Here is a 19,056-nt window from a genome sequence, read left to right as displayed (position 1 = left end):
TAAATTCTCCTGTCTACAACAAGTCCCAGCAAACCTGCGAGGTCTCTGTGTCACTGGTCACCTCCTTGGGCCCTGGCTGTACTGCATAGACTGTAACAACTGTCTACCCTCAGTAAAGCTACCGTTGTCCGTAACTTGTCGTTGGTGTCTTCATTTTCCCTGTGTCTAGCCCAGGATCCAGCGGTATACCTTCGGGTGGTGAAGGCTAAACCACGCCCTGGTGTCATGAACACAAAAGTTGTGGTCTGCCCCCTAGGGAAACAACATCTGCCCTGCACCACACACCCCACCGCCATACCATAACTTTTGGCATCACGAACAGGATACGGGTGTGTGCCTTAAGCCACAACCCTCCCCCCAGTCTGAACTGTGCCCAGTATTGTCTGCAAGAAAATCGCATGCCAATGTGAAAGTATACAGGACTTTGTCGGTGGAAAGTGTTTTACCCGAGGCGCTTGTGAAATAAAGGGGGGAGGTGAAGAAAAGACTGTTAATCTGTTATTGAGGAAAACTCTGAAGTCGTAAACATTATGTGCAAAATTCGTACTGAAGCTATGTTACGTGCGAAGATGTCTGCCATCATACCTGAAAGGGTTAATCTGTTGGAAGAAAAGCGCAAGAAAAGATCCCACCATGGCCAGCATCCAGCCCCCGGATGTGCAAGTCAAGTCGCAGTTCCTAGTCCCAAGTGGAACTTGAAAGGTCCGCCCCTTGTTGCTAGGGGGCATAAGAAGAGGACGCTCCGCTGAGTCACTTCTGGTCCCAGTCCATGCTGATGGCAAAGTTTGGCCAATGGCCATTTTGCTGGAGACCGATATAAGAAGCGGAGCTTGACCTCTTCAGTCTTGCGGAAGTTTCCTGGTGAGAGCAAGAAGATGGCGGATGCGCAGCAGACTACCTGAGCAGAGAGTCCCAAGATGGTGTCGGAGACCCGGGGAGTTGCCGCGGCGCACATGTTCCAGGAGTTAGCGGACCATCCTCAGAAGATCTCCCTCGGGGGCCGAGGAAGTCTGCTATCAAGTCCCTCTGCCCGAGGATGACTGAGACTGCCCTGCAACCCTGGCAGAAGGAACGTCGGAATCTTCAAGAGAGCCACCGCCGGTGATGCTGTCACCCCACCACCAGACCTGGGGATCCTGGGTGGAGATCTACTCGTAGGAGTCGGAAGTTAGTACCCTGCCGTGTTTTTTACCCCTCCATCTACCTCCAGTCCAGAGCCAGTGCCCCAGGTCCAGCAGCCCACAGCACTGCCCCAGTCACCACCGCTACCCAAGTGGTTATTTGGCGATGAGCCAGGATTAGTCCAGTTCACGAAGGACCATCTCCTACCCCTGCCAGGGAAGTCCCATCCCAGCAACCCAGGCCGAAAAGGCCAAAAGTGAGGCTGAAGTGGCTGCTATAATGGAAGAGTTAAGGGCGCAGAGGAAAAGGAAGTATGGCCCTAAAGTTATGCCGTATGAAGTACAAGTTCAGCAACAGGACACCAAGAGCCTAGGGGCCTTAAATATTAGAAGGCAAGAACAACCCCAAGAGGAAGAGCCACCCACAGGAGAGAGGTGAAGAGAGACTACCTCCCTCCACCTCTACACTTCCTAGAGAGCGGGGAGATTGTAGAATACACCCCTGTACAAAGCCTGGGAGGGGAATGGGCAGCAGCCGACACCAGGCCCAAGAATCCTACGCAAATTCCCTTCGCCTATTACCCCTCTCATTTGGACTCAGATCCATTTGGTCTCCTGCCACCAAGCGTCAAGGGGCAGGTCGTCAAAGAGGAATGGTATCCTGAGTCACCTGCTATGGACCCCAGATATCTGCATCAAGGGTCTTCCACAGATGTGCCCAGGCTACTCCTGTGGTCAAGAAGGTTTGGCCTAACCAACAGGCACCAATTAAAGTGCCGTGGCCTACTCCTGCTGAGGAGGAAGTTTGGCCAGCCCAACAGTCACCTTCACGTAATCCCCCAGTGGCGCAAGCTGCTGCTGTTCAAGTGGTGGTCACCGTGAGCCCGACCATCACTGAATCCAGTCTGTCCCATGTTTTGTGCGATACTCATGTCAGCCCCATGGAGGGACCACAGTCTTGTGGTTCTAGGTACATGTCCCAGCCTAGGAAGCTAGGAGACCGTCAAGGTTGGGATGGAAAATTGCCAGGCCACAGTATTTGAAGATTACTACTGTTGAGTCATGAGACTAACTGTGTTCAGAAATCATTGTTGTTTTATTTTTTGCAACGTTTAAGAAAAGTGCCTGACGGAGTTTACTTGTAACTGCCTGCGTAAGTGTTCTTGCCCGGCTTTTTAGCTGTGACCTTTTACTGAGAACTCCAAAATGTACCTGAACTGTAGAGCAGTGCAATGAAAGTCTGTATATATCATCAAAGTAATTTACACTGCTCAAAAAAATAAAGGGAACACTAAGATAACACATCATAGATCTGAATGAATGAACTAATCGTATGAAATACTTTCGTCTTTACATACTTGAATGTGCTGACAACAAAATCACACAAAAATGATCAATGGAAATCAAATTTATCATACAAAAGAGTGGATGGGGGCACTCGTGAGGTAGTTACTATCTAAAGCCTGCTCATATGCTACGGCAATCTGGGTTATATGTGCTTCAATATATATGGCAGTCCAGGTATCCTAGTATTCCGACCATGGAGGGCTGTGCGGCCCCCCAAAGAAATGCCACCCCACACCATTACTCACCCACCACCAAACCGGTCATGCTGGAGGATGTTACAGGCAGCAGAACATTCTCCACGGCGTCTCCAGACTCTGTCACGTCTGTCACATGTGCTCAGTGTGTCTGCTTTCATCTGTGAAGAGCCCAGGGTGCCAGTGGCGAATTTGCCAATCTTGGTGTTCTCTGGCAAATGCCAAACGTCCTGCACAGTGTTGGGCTGTAAGCACAACCCCCACCTGTGGACGTCAGGCCCTCATACCACGCTCATGGAGTCTGTTTCTGAACGTTTGAGTGGACACATGCACATTTGTAGCCTGCTGGAGGTCTTTTTGCAGGGCTCTGGCAGTGCTCCTCCTTGCACAAAGGCGGAGGTAGCAGTCCTGCTGCTGGGTTGTTGCCCTCCCATGGCCTCCTCCATGTCTCCTGATGTACTGGCCTGTCTCCATGCCCTGGCCACAGCTTCTTGCCACAGCTTGCATTGATGTGCCATCCTGGATGAGCTGCACTACCTGAGCCACTTGTGTGGGTTGTAGACTCTGTCTCATGCTACCACTAGAGTGAAAGCACCGCCTGTATTCAAAAGTGACCAAAACATCAGCCATAGGTAAAAGGAGATCCAAGAAAGGGAGATGAATCACGCTGCCACAAGAAGTATATATAAGTAAATTTATTGCACACAAAGGATCCACGCAACGCGTTTCAAAGCCGTTCCAGCTTTTTCGTCAGGCGAGGGCAACTGTAATTAAGAGGGGGAGTTTGTGGTGGTCCTGTACGGGATGGTGTTTCCCCGTACCTGCCCTGCCCTGTCAGGCAGTGTCCCCAGGGCCCCCTGCAGTTGTTTCCCCTGTGTAAATAGGTTATGTATTATATTGTGTATTGTACCTTTAATAAATGTACCATGCGATTGTTACCCAGGAGGTACTTGTGACCAGCTGACCCCAAAGGTGACCTATGGGCTCCCTGCTAGTCTCCCCCATATAAACCCTGGGTGGAGCTAGCTTCTCTCTCTTGCTTCCTGCTGAGGTCCAGTAAAGTCGTGCCTAGTGTGTGTGTCCAGAGTAGTGGAGGCCTCAAGTCAAGTCCTGCAGCCTCAAGTCCAGTTCTGCAGCCTCAAATCAAGTTCTGCAGCCACAAATTCAGTCCTGCAGCCTCAAGCCAAGTGCAAGTAAGCTGAACTCACTGTCCTGTCAGTCATGTCTTCTTTCTACTCACCGTTGCCTGCACTAAATTCTCCTGTGTACTACAAGTCCCAGCAAACCTGCAAGGTCTCTGTGCCACTGGTCACCTCCTTGGGCCCTGGCTGTACTGCATAGACTGTAACAACTGTCTACCCTCAGTAAAACTACCGTTGTCTGTAACTTGGCGTCTGTGTCTTTATTGCCCCCCATGCCTAGCCCAGCTTCCAGCCGTATACCTTCGGGTGGTCAAGGCTAAACCACGCCTTGGCATTACGAACACAAGGGGTTAATACCATCTGCCTCTAGGGTAACAACATCTGCCCTGCACCACACACCCGCTGCCATACCACATGCAGAATCTCAGGATGGCTCCTTGCTTAGTACAAAAGGTTAATGTTTAGTAAAGATTCAAGTGCTGTTCTCAAGAACTCAAGAGTTTAGTCTCATATGCAATAAAGTGTGAGTGTATAAACTCACTAAATAAATATGCTGAGCACTGAATGTATCACTAAACGGTGTCTGGAGATTCCTGGACTTGGCTCCGGTGCACAGCTTCCCTTATACAATTATCTTTTTGGCCTAAACTAGAGCTGAGATTTACAGCTGGCAGTGTACAGAGCGCTTACACGTACAGTAATCCCACCATTCCTTTATTACTTTTTATTCTTACTGTAAAGGGAATGGAAACACCTGTAAATAGATTGTTTCTGCAAAATGGATCTGTCATCAGACCATACTACCTTATGTAAGGGCAGCATAGTATTGGGACAGGTCCATTATCCTATATGTCAAAGCAGGACAAAAATATTAGTCCACTTGGCTAATAGGAATGATCAGAGAATATACAATCCTGGTATGAGATGAGCGCTCCCTCCCCCTGTCCTCCTCCCAGTGGAAGATACACAGCAGGGAGCCATCAAACCAAGGGACTCTGAGAGAGGATGGAGAGTGCTCTCCTCATGTATACACCAGATCGGCTTGATGGAGAAAATAAATACAACTGTTTACGCCAAAACTCTAGTGCATTTTACACCATGAAACTGGCTTGCCCACATTTTAAGTGTGTTTTAGGCACCCTCGAAAGAAGGGGGGAGGTGGCTTACTTGGAAAAAGGTGTACTGCTGGAAAAGGGAGCATGGCTTAAATGTGCCCAAAATTAACCAAACTTTGGCCCACATAAAATAAAACTAAACCAACAGATGGTGCAAATTTAGACTATACAATCTAAAGATGCTTCAGCTTTTTAAGGCTGAACCACTATAATAAACCTGGCACATGTTTAGACTATTGAGTCTAAGAATCCTCCTCAATATTTTTAGCGCCATTTTGGTTAATAGGAGAGTAGACCTGTCCCAATACCATGTATAGGGCAGCAAAGATTGATGATGGATCCATATTAAACAGGGGCCATGACATCTTTCGTACTAACATATCAGATCTACAGCCAGGGCAGGAATAATGTTTGAACCTTATCCTAGCTCTGACCCAGTATCGCATAGAGGAGTAGTGGGTGAAGATCCTCTTCAAAGAACCATATTTAGTGTTCATTTCCCTTATATTAAAGTGTACCTTTTATTTCAGGTGACTTTTAGGATAAACTGTCCTGTGTGTACAGTACATGAGTAGCAGCAGAGCCGTAGCTGCCATGAGGCGACTGAGGCAGTCGCCTCAGGTGCAGCTAGTCTCTGTAAAGGGGGCGCAGACGTGGTTCCCCCCTTTTTTTTATCCTGCAGGCGGCTGCAACGGAGCCTCTGTAAAGACGCTCTCCCCCTTTTTTGTTCTTGTTACCTCCCAGTGCGAGTCGTCACGCCCGCTGTCAGTTTCATACCCTTACCTCATCTGCTCCTGCACCGCCGCAGCACTGCTTGACTGACTTTCTGTGCTGCTGCAGTGCCAGGCCTTCCACTAGTGCCGCCATACAGGTAACCCCCCCCCCCCCCACCGGGATTTCTCTTCCCCCCCCATCTACCTACCTACCTCCCCTCCACCTGCCTACCCCAATAAACCTGACAGTGCCACCATATAGGTAACCCCCCCCACCGGCCTTCCCCCTCTTCTACTCCCCCCCCCCAATAAACCTCCCCCCAGGCCCCACATACCTAATCACCCCACCCACCTTTCTACCTAATTACTGCATCCTTAAAGGGGTACCTCGGGTTAGGAAACTGTATCCTTATCCTTTGGCTGTCCAGACAATTTGGGAGTTTTGCAACAGTTGGAGGCACCCTGGTTGGGAATCACTAGCCTAACCCCTTAAGGTAGATGTGTCCAGATCTTTTTTCAGCCATTATGCCCTAGCTGATATGATATAAAACAAACTGGACTTACCTGGCGTCGCTCTTTTGGTGTCCTGCCGTCGCCACTCCAGTTCTCTGCTGCTGTCTTGCTCCTGGTTGCCCATGATCAATGCATCAAACTGCAGCTCAGCTAATCGTCGGCCTAGGGCTGCGACAGTGTGATGCATTGAGCCCTGGCACTGATCTTCTTCCTGGTGCTGATACTCAATGCATCACATTGTCGCTTAACTTATCACCAGACTTAGCGGGACATCGCTGTGGCCAGTGATTAGCTGTGACATGCTGACCAGGGGCAACCAGGAAGAAGACTGCAGCGGAAGACTGGAGCGGTGATACCGGGGCACCAAGGAAGCTACGACAGGTGACACCTTATCTTTATTCTGTAGGTCCATATGATTACAACAATACCCAATTTATATAGGTTTTGTTCTATTTTACTGCTTGTTAAAAATTACAACTTTTAGTATGAAAATCAGTGTGCCTAAAATTGTCCTCTTCTGACCCCTAGAAATATTTTATTTTACCATGTACAGGGATGTATGAGGACTCTGATCTGTAGTTTGTAGATATACCATTTTTGTCTTTATGGGATTTTTTTTTAGCATGTTTTACTACTTTTTTTTATTGTATATAAAGTGACCAAAAATCATCAATTCTGGACTTTGGCATTTTTTTATGTTTACACCATTGACCATGCGCTTTATTTAATTAAAGATATATTTTAATAGGTCGGACATTTACGCATGCGGCGACACCACATATGAACTGATCAGGACACTGCAATTTTGCTATGGTGGACCTGATTAGTTCAGAGTGCGTTTTAGATAAATGTCCATTCTATAGGTTAATAAAAAAATAAACCTGTACTCACCTCCAGTGCTCCCGCTGTGCCCTGCTCTGATCCCTGAGCTGCAGTGGGACGCTTGGGCCCGGAGTGACATCGGGCCTCAGTGTGTCATGCTGCTGCTTACCTGTCCGAGGCTGGACAAAACTACGGTCACTAGTTGGCTCAGCAGCAGTATGACACACTGGGCCACGATGTCACTCCAGGCCCAGGCGTCCCACTGCAGCTCAAGAAGAGGATTACACCTGGGGACTGTAGCAGGGCACAGCAGGAACGCTGGAGGTAAGTTTATATATATATATATATATATATATATATATATATATATATATATATAAAATATAGTATGGGCATTCTTCTAACTCCCTGTTACATCCTCATCCAATATTATACTCCAGAGCTGTACTCACTATTCAGCTGGTGGAGTGACTGTGTACATACATTACATTACTTATCCTGTACTGATCCTGAGTTATATCTTGTACTAGCTGAGTACCCGGTGTTGCCCGGTTTTTCCTTTCCAAACCTTGTTGTGGAGGAAAATCCACAGAGGAAGCTTTTGACTTCAAATCCCGTTCTCATATATTGTTGTCATATCCCGACCTCCTATCCTGACCTCCCATCCCGACCTCCTATCTCGACCTCCTCTCCCGACCTTCTATCCCGTCCTCCTATCTCGACCTCCTATCCCGTCCTACTATCTCGACCTCCTATCCGGACCTCCTATCCCGACCTCCTTTTCCGTCCTCCTATCTCGAGGTCCTATCTCGACCTCCTATCTCGACCTCCTATCTAGACCTCCTATCTAGACCTCCTATCCCAACCTCCTATCCCGACCTCCTATCCCGACCTCCTATCTCGACCTGTAATATGTGTATCAGGTACTGAAATATCTCCAGCTGTACGAAAGTTAAGTGGAAATATACCTTTCCCATTGATTTGCATGGGACTTTAAAAAAAAAAAAAAAAAAACATCACAAATGGGGGTAGTTAAGGGTTAAATTAACTATTGTATATTTTAAGTGGACATGTGACCAAATATTATCGACATATCTCCAGCCGTTTGGAAGTTATGCATTGTAAACAACCCCCCCCCTGGCAAATGGGGGGTGAGTAAGGATTAAATTACCCATCCTATGTTTGTTGTTGACATATAAGTAACATGTGTGCCAAGTTTCATGTTAATATCTTTAGCCGTTTGGACGTGATGCTGGAACATACACACACACACGTTGAGTTTTATATATATATATATATATATATATATATATATAGATAGATAGATTATACTCCAGAGCTGTACTCACTATTCTACTGGTGGAGTCACTGTGTACGTACCTTACATTACTTATCCTGTACTGATCCTGAGTTACATCCTGAATTATACTCCAGAGCTGTACTCACTTATTCAGCTGGTGGAGTGACTGTGTACATACATTACATAACTTATCCTGTACTGATCCTGAGTTATATCCTGAATTATACTCCAGAGCTGTACTCACTATTCTGCTGGTGGAGTCACTGTGTACATACATTACATTACTTATCCTGTACTGATCCTAAGTTATATTTCATTGCAGTCTAGAGCTTCCACATATATATATATATTAGAAACTGGGGAGCATCACATTAGTCAACTCTGTTTCCTTAGGAGACTAGGTAAGTGACTTGCTGCTTCCATCAAAAGTAATGTAATGTGAACTTGCATTTACTGCAATGGATAGATTTTTCACAACGGGTGCCACCCATTGGACAAAATCTCACTATTTCAGTAAATGCAAGGTCACATTACATTACTTATTCCGTTCTGATCCTGAGTTACATCCTGTATTATACTCTAGAGCTGTACTCACTATTCTGCTGTTGGGGTCACTGTGTACATACATAAAATTACTTATCCTATACTGATCCTGACTTATATCCTGTATTATACTCCAGAGCTGTACTCACTATTCTGCTGGTGAGGTCACTGTGTACATACATTACATTACTTATCCTGTACTGATCCTGAGTTATATCGTGTAGATCTTTCATTTAAAATATAAAACGTTACAATAATTAAACAACACCATTACAATAATACAAACAACATACAATAAATACAAGTAATGAGTCCATGTAAGTCCTTAAATGTCCATCAAAGTTTCTCCTGGTCCAGCCACACTCTCACCAAACACATCACTATCACAACAACCCCACAAATGTAAACTACCAAACACCACTCACCACTCAATAATAATAATAATAATAACAATAATAACAAATAATAATCATAACAATTATAACCGTTATGCTAATAATGAAACTGAAAACCCCTGGCCCGGTTGCATTTTTTTCACCCAAAATAAATAAATAATGAATTTGTGTCACAAACCACCAAACACCACAAACGGAAAATACTATTTTTATTTTATTTATTTTTTGGCCCTGAGCTGGTCCCGCATCCCATGCCCTCAGTACATGATAATAGACGTCAATGAACCAGTCTAGGATTTTTTGAATATATAGAGTCCCATAGAAACCCCCCTCCCCCTTTTTCCCCACCACTCAACCTAAACTAAACCCCAACACAATGTGATAAACCAACCCCTAGAAAAAAATATGCTAAAATGGAAACACTAAATATATAAACACTAAATATATATAAATATACAAACAGAAATATATACAAAAATAGTACAAACCAAACAACAATGAGGCTTTCCAGCCACACAAAGCCCAAGTTCAGCGCCTGCAAGCCCTATATTACCATATACCTACAGCACAAAACAAACAGACTAATGTGGCAGCATCAGCCCACCACCAGGGAAGGAGACAACAGGCTAAGGCACTTTAAAGGCTGAGCCCCTCCACAGACGAGAAGCCCTGCCAGCACCCAGCCTCTTGAACTCCAGAGAACACACCTTCTCCAGGTCACCCAGTATGCTCCTAACCACCTCACCAATAGGGAGGATTTTACGCTGCGTCGACACTAAAAACCGTGTGTTCCATGTGTAGTACCTGACCACTAAGCTAACTAGGTATAAAGTGCACTGGTCCCAGCCTCCAAGGTCTCTGAATGCCCCATGGGCCCATTCCGCATAGGAGAGACTCGCCAGTCTAGGCAAACCAATGGAAGCGCTCACCCTGTTGTAAGCCACTGTGTTAAAGGGACAATGAAGCAGAAAATACTCGATGCACTTCAGATTGTCCCTCACACACAGTTTCCCATGGAAGCAGCGCCAAGTCAAGTCCCAAAACTTCAAGGAGATCCTGATAGAATTTAAAAGCCCTAAACCCGCCTCCAGATCCCGACTTGGACAATCCTTGAGCGCCAATGGCCTCTGGAAATGAGAAGACAGAACCCTCTTGTCAAGGAATTTCCTTGACAGAGTCTTAATCTCCCACATCCCCAGACCCCACTGACTAATAACCTTCAGAACCGGGGTAGCATAAGCCGGGAGATGCCCGTGTGGTGTGCGAAGAACCTTCACTTGCCCTCCTGTCTCCCATTCCTGGAAGAAAGGCCGAAACCATCCCTTACAGGAGGATACCCACAGAGGAGCCATCTCTTTCCAGAGATTCACAATATTGGTCTTAAGAAAAGTATTCACTAGAAATACCGTGGGATTGACCATACACAACCCCCCTAGTCTCCTCGTACAGTAAGTATCCTCCCTCTTCACTAGGTTCAGTCTATTCCCCCATAACATTTGGAAGAACACACTGTAGACCCGGGTCCAGAGAGGTTCTGGCAACATGTTAACCCTTTCCCGGAGGGTCAAAGACCAACCATTCCACTGATCCACCTTCTGAGCGGCGATCTTAAGCCTTCGTCCCAGTTTTGTTTGGGGGTAATCCCCTTGGCCAAATTCGATGCCGAGGACTTTTGCAGATTCCTGGGGCTCTGGAAGGGCGTCCGGGAGATCAAAACCAGGATCTCCCCCTCCCAGCCAGAGACTCTCACACTTATCCCGGTTGATCTTGGACCCAGATGCCTCCGAGTAGTGGTCCACCTCTGACATCACCCATCGGCCCTCCTCTTGTGATGAGACAAACACGGTGACATAATCAGCATACGCTACCACCCTCAGAGACGAATCTGGCGCTGGCAGGTCCATTCTCACCCCCGCCAATGGTCCACAATTAATCCTCCTAAGGAAAGGATCAATTGCAAACACGTACAGCAACAGGCTCAAAGGACAACCCTGACAGACGCTAGACCCAACCTCAAAAGAGCGGCCAATCCAACCATTCACAAGCGGGAAACTCTCTGCCCCTACATACAAGGTCTTAAGCCAATCAACAACCCCCCCCCCCCCCCCCTCCGGCAGGCCCTATCTCAGAAGAACAGACCAGAGGTACTCATGGTTAACCCGATCAAACGCTTTTGCCTGATCCAAGGACAGCAAGTACCCCTTCCAGTGGCCAGCCCTACCCTGCTCCACAGCCTCTCGGACACTGAGCACAGCACTAAAGGTACTGCGGCCCGGAACAGAGCAATGCTGAGCCCCCGAAAGGAGCCGGGGTGCAAACTCCACCAGCCGATTAAACAGCACTTTTGCTAGAATCTTTCTGTCCGCATTGAGAACCGCTATGGGACGCCAATTCTCAATGTGGGACGGGTCTTTACCCTTTGACAGGATGATCAGTGCTGACCTCCTCATTCACTTCGGCAGAGTGCCCGAGGATAGACACTCATTAAATACCGCAGTCAAGAGGGGAACCAAAATGTCCTTAAAGGTCTTATATAACTCAGATGTTAAGCCATCTGGACCGGGTGACTTCTTGAGGGCAAGCCCATCAATCGCCATCCTGACTTCCTCTTCCCGAATCATCTCCTCCTGATTCAAGGACTGTTTTAGCCAAGAAAGCTGACACAGCAGGCAGGTGGTAAAGGAGCAAAGTGAGGTCACAAGCTGGAGGTCTGAAACACTAATATGGCACACTCACAGTAATGCTTTCTCTAGGGCACTAAGCACAAAGATCCGGCACCATGATAGGGAGGTGCCGGACTAATATAGGTTCCACCCGGCAGGGAAAAAATTAAGGGCGTATTGGCCCTTTAAACCTAGCAAAGCCGGCGCACGTGCGCCCTAAGGAAAGAAGAAGCGCCTGCCGGCGATGCAGATCAGAAGACAGGCCAGAGACCAGGACATGTAAGGGGATGCCCGGGCTCACATCCGGACAGAACGGCCGGAGCGTTACCCATAGCAACGCCCGGGACACGTGTGCGGGAGCGTCCCACACCGCGAGTCCCGGAGCCAGAGGTAATAGGAGAGGGGGGGCGCTCACGGCCAGAATGAATGGCCGGAGCGCAGCCCCTAATGCCATGGCTGTGAATTAGATTTTTTGCCTCATGTATCCTGCCCAATGTTATTCTCAGAGGCCCGGAACCCAAAGGTATAGTGCGGCAAAAAAGTATTTAGTTTGCCACCAATTGTGCAAGTTCTCCCACTTAAAAAAATGAGAGAGGCCTGTAATTTTCATCATAGGTATACCTCTACTATGAGAGACATAATGAGAAAAAAAAATCCATAAAATCACATTGTCTGATTTTTAAAGAATTTCATTGCAAATTATGGTGGAAAATAAGTATTTGGTCAATAACAAAAGTTAATCTCAAAACTTTATTATATACCCTTTGTTGGCAATAAGGTCAAACGTTTTCTGTAAGTCTTCACAAGGTTTTCACACACTGTTGCTGGTATTGTGGCCCATCACTCTAGAGCAGTGATGTTTTGCAGTTGTCACTGGGCAACACAGACTTTCAACTCCCTCCAAAGGTTTTCTATGGGGTTGAGATCTGGAGACTGGCTAGGCCACTCCAGGACCTTGAAATGCTTCTTAAAAAGCCACTCCTTGGCTGGGTGGTGTTTAGGATCACTGTTATGCTGAAAGACCCAGCCATGTTTCATCTGACCATATGACATCCTCTCAACACTCATCTGGATCATCCAAATGCTCTCTGGTAAACATGTACTGGCTTAACCCCTTAAAGAGGGTCTCTGGTGCTTAGACATCTTATCCCCTATCCAAAGGACAGGGGATAAGATGCCTGATCGAGGGAGTCCCGCCGCTGGGGACCCCCGTGATCTTGCACGCGGCACCCCATTTGTAATCAGTCCCCGGAGCGTGTTCGCTCCGGGACTGATTACCAGCGACTACAGGGCGGGCGGCGTGTGACGTCACGCCCCCGTGTGATGTCACGCTCCGCCTCTCAATGCAAGCCTACATGAGGGGGCGTGACAGCTATCACGCCCCCTCCCGTAGGCTTGCAGTGAGGGGCGGAGCGTGACATCACACGGGGCGGCGGCGTGACGTCACACGCCGCCCGCCCTGTAGTCGCCGGTAATCAGTCCCGGAGCGAACACGCTCCAGGGACTGATTACAAACGGGGTGCCGCGTGCAAAATCACGGGGGTCCCCAGCGGCGGGACTCCCGCGATCAGGCATCTTATCCCCTATCTTTTGGATAGGGGATAAGATGTCTAAGCACCGGAGTACCCCTTTAAGAACGCAGGGTTTTTCAATTTTTGCATTTTTGTTTTTTCTTCATCACCTTCTAAAAATCATAACGCTTTCAATTTTGCACCTACAGACCCATATGAGGGCTTCTTTTTTGCACCACCATTTGCACTTTTTAATGACATCAGTCATTTCACCATAAAATTTACAGTGAAACCAGAAAAAAAATATTTGTGGGGCAAAATTGAAAAAATAAAAACGCAATTATAGGGGCTTTCGATTCTACGCAGTGCACTTTTCAGTAAAAATGACACCATATTCTGTAGGCCCATACGGTTACAAGGATACCTAAATTATATAGGTTTTATTTTATTTTCCTACTTTAAAAAATTATTACTACATGCACCAAAATTTGTATGTGTAAAATTGTCATCTTCTGACCCCTATAACTTTTTTCTTTTTCCATATATGGGGATATATGAGGGCTAAATTTTTGCGTTGTGATCTGAAATTTGTATCGGTACCATTTTTGTTTTTATAATTTTAGTCAAAAGAAAAAACATAAATCAGCGCTCAGAGAAGACTGTATGCAAAAAACATGAATTATTCTTTTGGGAAATAAGGAGGCCAATGCAATAAGCACTCACTTCACTAGGGGAAAACTGGAGGTAGGCATAAATACCCAAAACCAGATCTCCCCTGGGTCCAGGACACTTCAAACAATGTTCCCCGAGCTCATACCATACAGATGCCACTGGGTATCTTCATATCTTTTTAATAATTCCGCGACGCGTTTCCAAGGTACAGAATCACACCTTCTTCATCAGGCTTCATCAGGATGTAGCCTGATGAAGAAGGTGTGATTCTGTACCTTGGAAACGCGTCGCTAAATTTACATATATTTTTTTTATGGGAAAAGGGGGGTGATTAAACATTTTAATAGGGAAGGGGTTAAATCACATTTATTAACAATTTTTTTACACTTTTTTTTTGCAATGTTATAGCCCCCATAGGGGACTATAACATGCAATACCTTGATTGCAGTCACTGATCAATGCTAGATCATAGCATTGCATTGATCAGTGTTATCGGTGCTCTACTGCTCCACCCTGGATCTCAGGCATGGAGCAGCAGAGCGACGATCGGACGGCCGGAGACAAGGTAAGAAGCCTCCCACTGTCCTCTCAGCTGTTCGGGAAGCCGGGATTTCACCGTGGCAGTCCCAAACAGCCCACTGAGCTAACCGGCAATGATTGTCTCCCGTTTTAGATGCCGTGGTCATCTTTGATCACAGCGTCTAAAGGGTTAATACCAGGCATTAGCCCGATCGGTGATGTCCGTATTAGCCACGGGTACTGGCTGCTGATAGCAACCGGGACCTGCTGGGTATGAAGCGCAATCAGCTCCTGAGTGCACTTCACATAACGGGAGCCGTCCACGAGTGTAAGTATACGCTTGTGGTCAGGGTTTAAAGGGGTACTCCGGCGCTTAGACATCTTATCCCCTATCCAAAGGATAGGGGATAAGATGCCTGATCGCGGGGGTCCCGCCGCTGGGGATCCCGTGATCTTGCACGCCGCACCCCGTTAAAATCAGTCCCCGGAGCATGTTCGCTCCGGGTCTGATTACTGTCGATCACAGGGCCCCCTCCCATAGGCTTGCATTGAGGGGGCGGAGCGTGATGTCACATGGGGCGGAGCCGTGACGTCACAATGCTCCGGCCTCGTGATCAACAATGAGAGTTAGACTCAACAGTTAGAGACTCTTAAAGGGGTACTTTGGTGGAAAACATATTTTTTTAGGTCCTTATAAGTCAACTGGTGCCAGAAAGTTAAAGCGTACCTGTCAGATCCAACAAATATTTTTTTTTAAATATATCACTAATTTTTGTGTCTAGCACCTTTTATTTATTTTTTTTTATTACACTTTTAGTTTAGCTCACTAGTCTTCATTCCTCTCAAAGGAAGGGGGCGTGGCCTCATTGTGCAGGTCTCCACCCCCTCCCTCAGTATGCTATCTGCTCACATCTCCTCTAGCATTAGCAAAACTATAACTCCCAGCTTGTCCTCACTGACAGTAGCGGGACACAAGCTGACAGTGGGAGGATTTTTCCTCCAGCTGTGAACCCTGCGCTCACAGCTTTCAATCAAGGAAGTGTGTCCATGACATAGGTGATGACTCATTGACACAGCAGGACTAGTATGTGTCCAAGCTGGCAGGGGCACAGTTGTTTGACTGGCTTTTTCAGTATGAAATACTGCTCTGGATAGTTCCTGATACGGACATTAGGTGTCAGCAGAGAGCAGTGTGGACAAGACAAAAAAGAAATAAAAAAAAGCACAGAATTTCCTCTGTAGCATACAGCTGCTAAAAAGTACTGGAAGGGTAAAGATTTTTTAATAGAAGTAATTTACAAATTTGTTTAACCCCTTCATGACCCAGGGTTTTTCCATTTTTGCACTTTCGTTTTTTCCTCCTTTCCTTTAAAAAACCATAACCCTTTAAATTTTGCACCTAAAAATCCATATGATAGCTTATTTTTTGCGCCACCAATTCTACTTTGCAGTGACATTAGTCATTTTACCCAAAAATCTACAGAGAAACGGAAAAAAATTCATTGTGCGACAAAATTGAAGAAAAAACTGAATTTTGTAACTTTTGGGGGCTTACGTTTCTACGCAGTACATTTTTCGGTAAAAATGACACGTTATCTTTATTCTGTAGGTCCATACGGTTAAAATGATCCCCTACTTATATAGGTTTGATTTTATTGTACTTCTGGAAAAAATCATAACTACATGCAGGAAAATTTATATGTTTAAAATTGTCATCTTCTGACCCCTATAACTTTTTTTTATTTTTCTGCGTATGGGACGGTATGAGGGCTAATTTTCTGCGTCGTAATCTGAAGTTTTTAGCGGTACCATTTTTGTAATGATTGGACTTTTTGATCGCTTTTTATTAATTTTTTCATGATATAAAAAGTGACCAAAAATAAGCTTTTTTGGACTTTGGAATTTTTTTGCGCGTACGCCATTTACCGTGCGGTTTAATTAATGATATATTTTTATAATTCGGACATTTCCGCACGCGAAGATACCACATATGTTTATTTTTTTTTACACAGTTTTTTTTTTTAAATAGGAAAAGGGGGGTGATTCAAACTTTTATTAGGGAAGGGGTTAAATGATCTTTTTTTTTCACTTTTTTTTGCAGTGTTATAGGTCCCATAGGAGACTATAACACTGCACACACTGATCTCTTATACTGATCATTGTTATCCCATAGGAGACTATAACACTGCACACACTGATCTTTATCATTGATGACTGGTTTCTCATAGGAAACCAGTGATCAATGATTCTGCTGCTTGACTGCTCATGCCTGGATCTCAGGCACTGAGCATTCATTCGGCGATCGGACAGCGAGGAGGCAGGTAGGGATCCTCCGGCTGTCATGTAAGCTGTTCGGGATGCCGCGATTTTGCCGCAGCGATCCCGAGCAGCTCCCTGAGCTAACCGGCATTAGTTTACTTTCACTTTAGACGCGGCATTCAACTTTGAATGCCGCGTCTAAAGGGTTAATAGCGCGCGGCACCGCGATCACTGCCGCGCGCTATTAGCCCCGGGTCCTGGCCGTTGCTAGGTGCTGGGCCCGACCCGCTATGACGAGGGGCCACACCGTGGCCCCACGTTATAGAATGGGAGCCGACCCATGACATACATGTATGCCATGGGTCGGGAAGGGGTTAACTTTTTGGCACCAGTTCATAAAAAAAAAAAATATATATATATATATGTTTTCCACCGGAGTACCCCTTTAACCCCTTAAGGACTCTCGTTTTTTCCTCCTTACCTTTTAAAAATCATAACCCTTTCAATTTTCCACCTAAAAATCCATATTATGGCTTATTTTTTGCGTCACCAATTGTACTTTGAAGTGACATTAGTCATTTTACCCAAAAATTCACGGCGAAACGGAAAAAAAAAATCATTGTGCGACAAAATCGAAGAAAAAACGCCATTTTGTAAATTTTGGGGGCTTCCGTTTCTACGCAGTGCATATTTCGGTAAAAATGACACCTTATCATTATTCTGTACGTCCATACGGTTAAAATGATACCCTACTTATATAGGTTTGATTTTGTCGTACTTCTGGAAAAAATCATAACTACATGCAGAAAAATTTATACGTTTAAAAATGTCCTCTTCTGACCCCTATAACTTTTTTTTATTTTTCCACGTACAGGGCGGTATGAGGAATCATTTTTTGCGCCGTGATCTGAAGTTTTTATCGGTACGATTTTTTTTTTTGATCTGACTTTTTGATCACTTTTTATTCATTTTTTAATGGTATAAAAAGTGACCAAAAATACGCTTTTTTGGACTTTGGAATTTTTTTGCACGTATGCCATTGACGCCATTTTTTTTAATTTTATTTACACTGTTTTATTTTTTTATGGGAAAAGGGGGGTGATTCAAACTTTTATTAGGGAAGGGGTTAAATGACCTTTACTAACACTTTTTTTTTTTTTTGCAGTGTTATAGGTCCCTATGGGACCTATAACACTGCACACACTGATCTCCTATGCTGATCACTGGCGTGTATTAACACACCTGTGATCAGTGTTATCGGCGCTTGACTGCTCCTGCCTGGATCTCAGGCACGGAGCAGTCATTCGTCGATCGGACACCGAGGAGGCAGGTAAGGGCCTTCCCGGTGTCCTGTAAGCTGTTCGGGACGCCGTGATTTCACCGCGGCGGTCCCGAACAGCCCGACTGACTAGCCGGGATAGTTTCACTTTCACTTTAGAAGCGGCGGTCAACTTTGACCGCCGCTTCTAAAGGGTTAATACCGCACATTGCCACGATCGGCGATGTGTGGTATTAGCCGCGGGTCCCGGCCGTTGATGAGCGCCAGGACCGACGCGATGTGAGTGGGAGCCTGCGCAGGACGTAAATATACGTCCTGCGTCGTTAAGGGGTTAAGGATAAGTTTCCACTTGGTTTTTTTTCTGGCAGTTTTTGGTAATCTGCCACTGCAGTTTTTGAGCCAAATCCAGAAGTGTATTCAAAAGGAATAGGGCATATAAAGCAAGAACTTACACTTCTCCCCTATGGATCCACTTCTGACTTTGGCTCAAAACCTGCAGTGGCAGATATCCAAAGACTGCCAGGAAAAAAAAAAAAACAAGTGGAAATTTAGCATAAAGAAGTTACAGGTCTTTGAGAGATAGAAATCTTGCTTGTTTGTAGGCGACCAAATACTTATTTTCCACCATAATTTGCTAATAAATTCTTTAAAAATCAGACAATTTTTTCTCTATATGTCTCTCATAGTTGAGGTATACCTACCGTATATACTCGAGTATAAGCTGGGTTTTTCAGCACGATTTTTTGTGCTGAAAACGCCCCCCCTCAGCTTATACTCGAGTGAACTCTCTACCTGTCAATCCTTCTTCATCATCCAGACCCCCCATTCGTTTTCTACTCACCTCCCCTTGGTGGGAAGGAAGGGTGAGCTGGTCCGGGCCATCTATGCTGCAGGGACCGTCCGGTGGGGAGGGTTAGTCGTTCCGGGCTGTCCGTGACGTCCCTGCGC

This window comes from Hyla sarda, chromosome 6 (assembly GCF_029499605.1).
Source record: "Hyla sarda isolate aHylSar1 chromosome 6, aHylSar1.hap1, whole genome shotgun sequence".
Classification (NCBI taxonomy): domain Eukaryota; kingdom Metazoa; phylum Chordata; class Amphibia; order Anura; family Hylidae; genus Hyla; species Hyla sarda.
The sequence above is the reverse complement of the archived record's forward strand: the minus strand, read 5'-3'. Positions refer to the sequence as shown.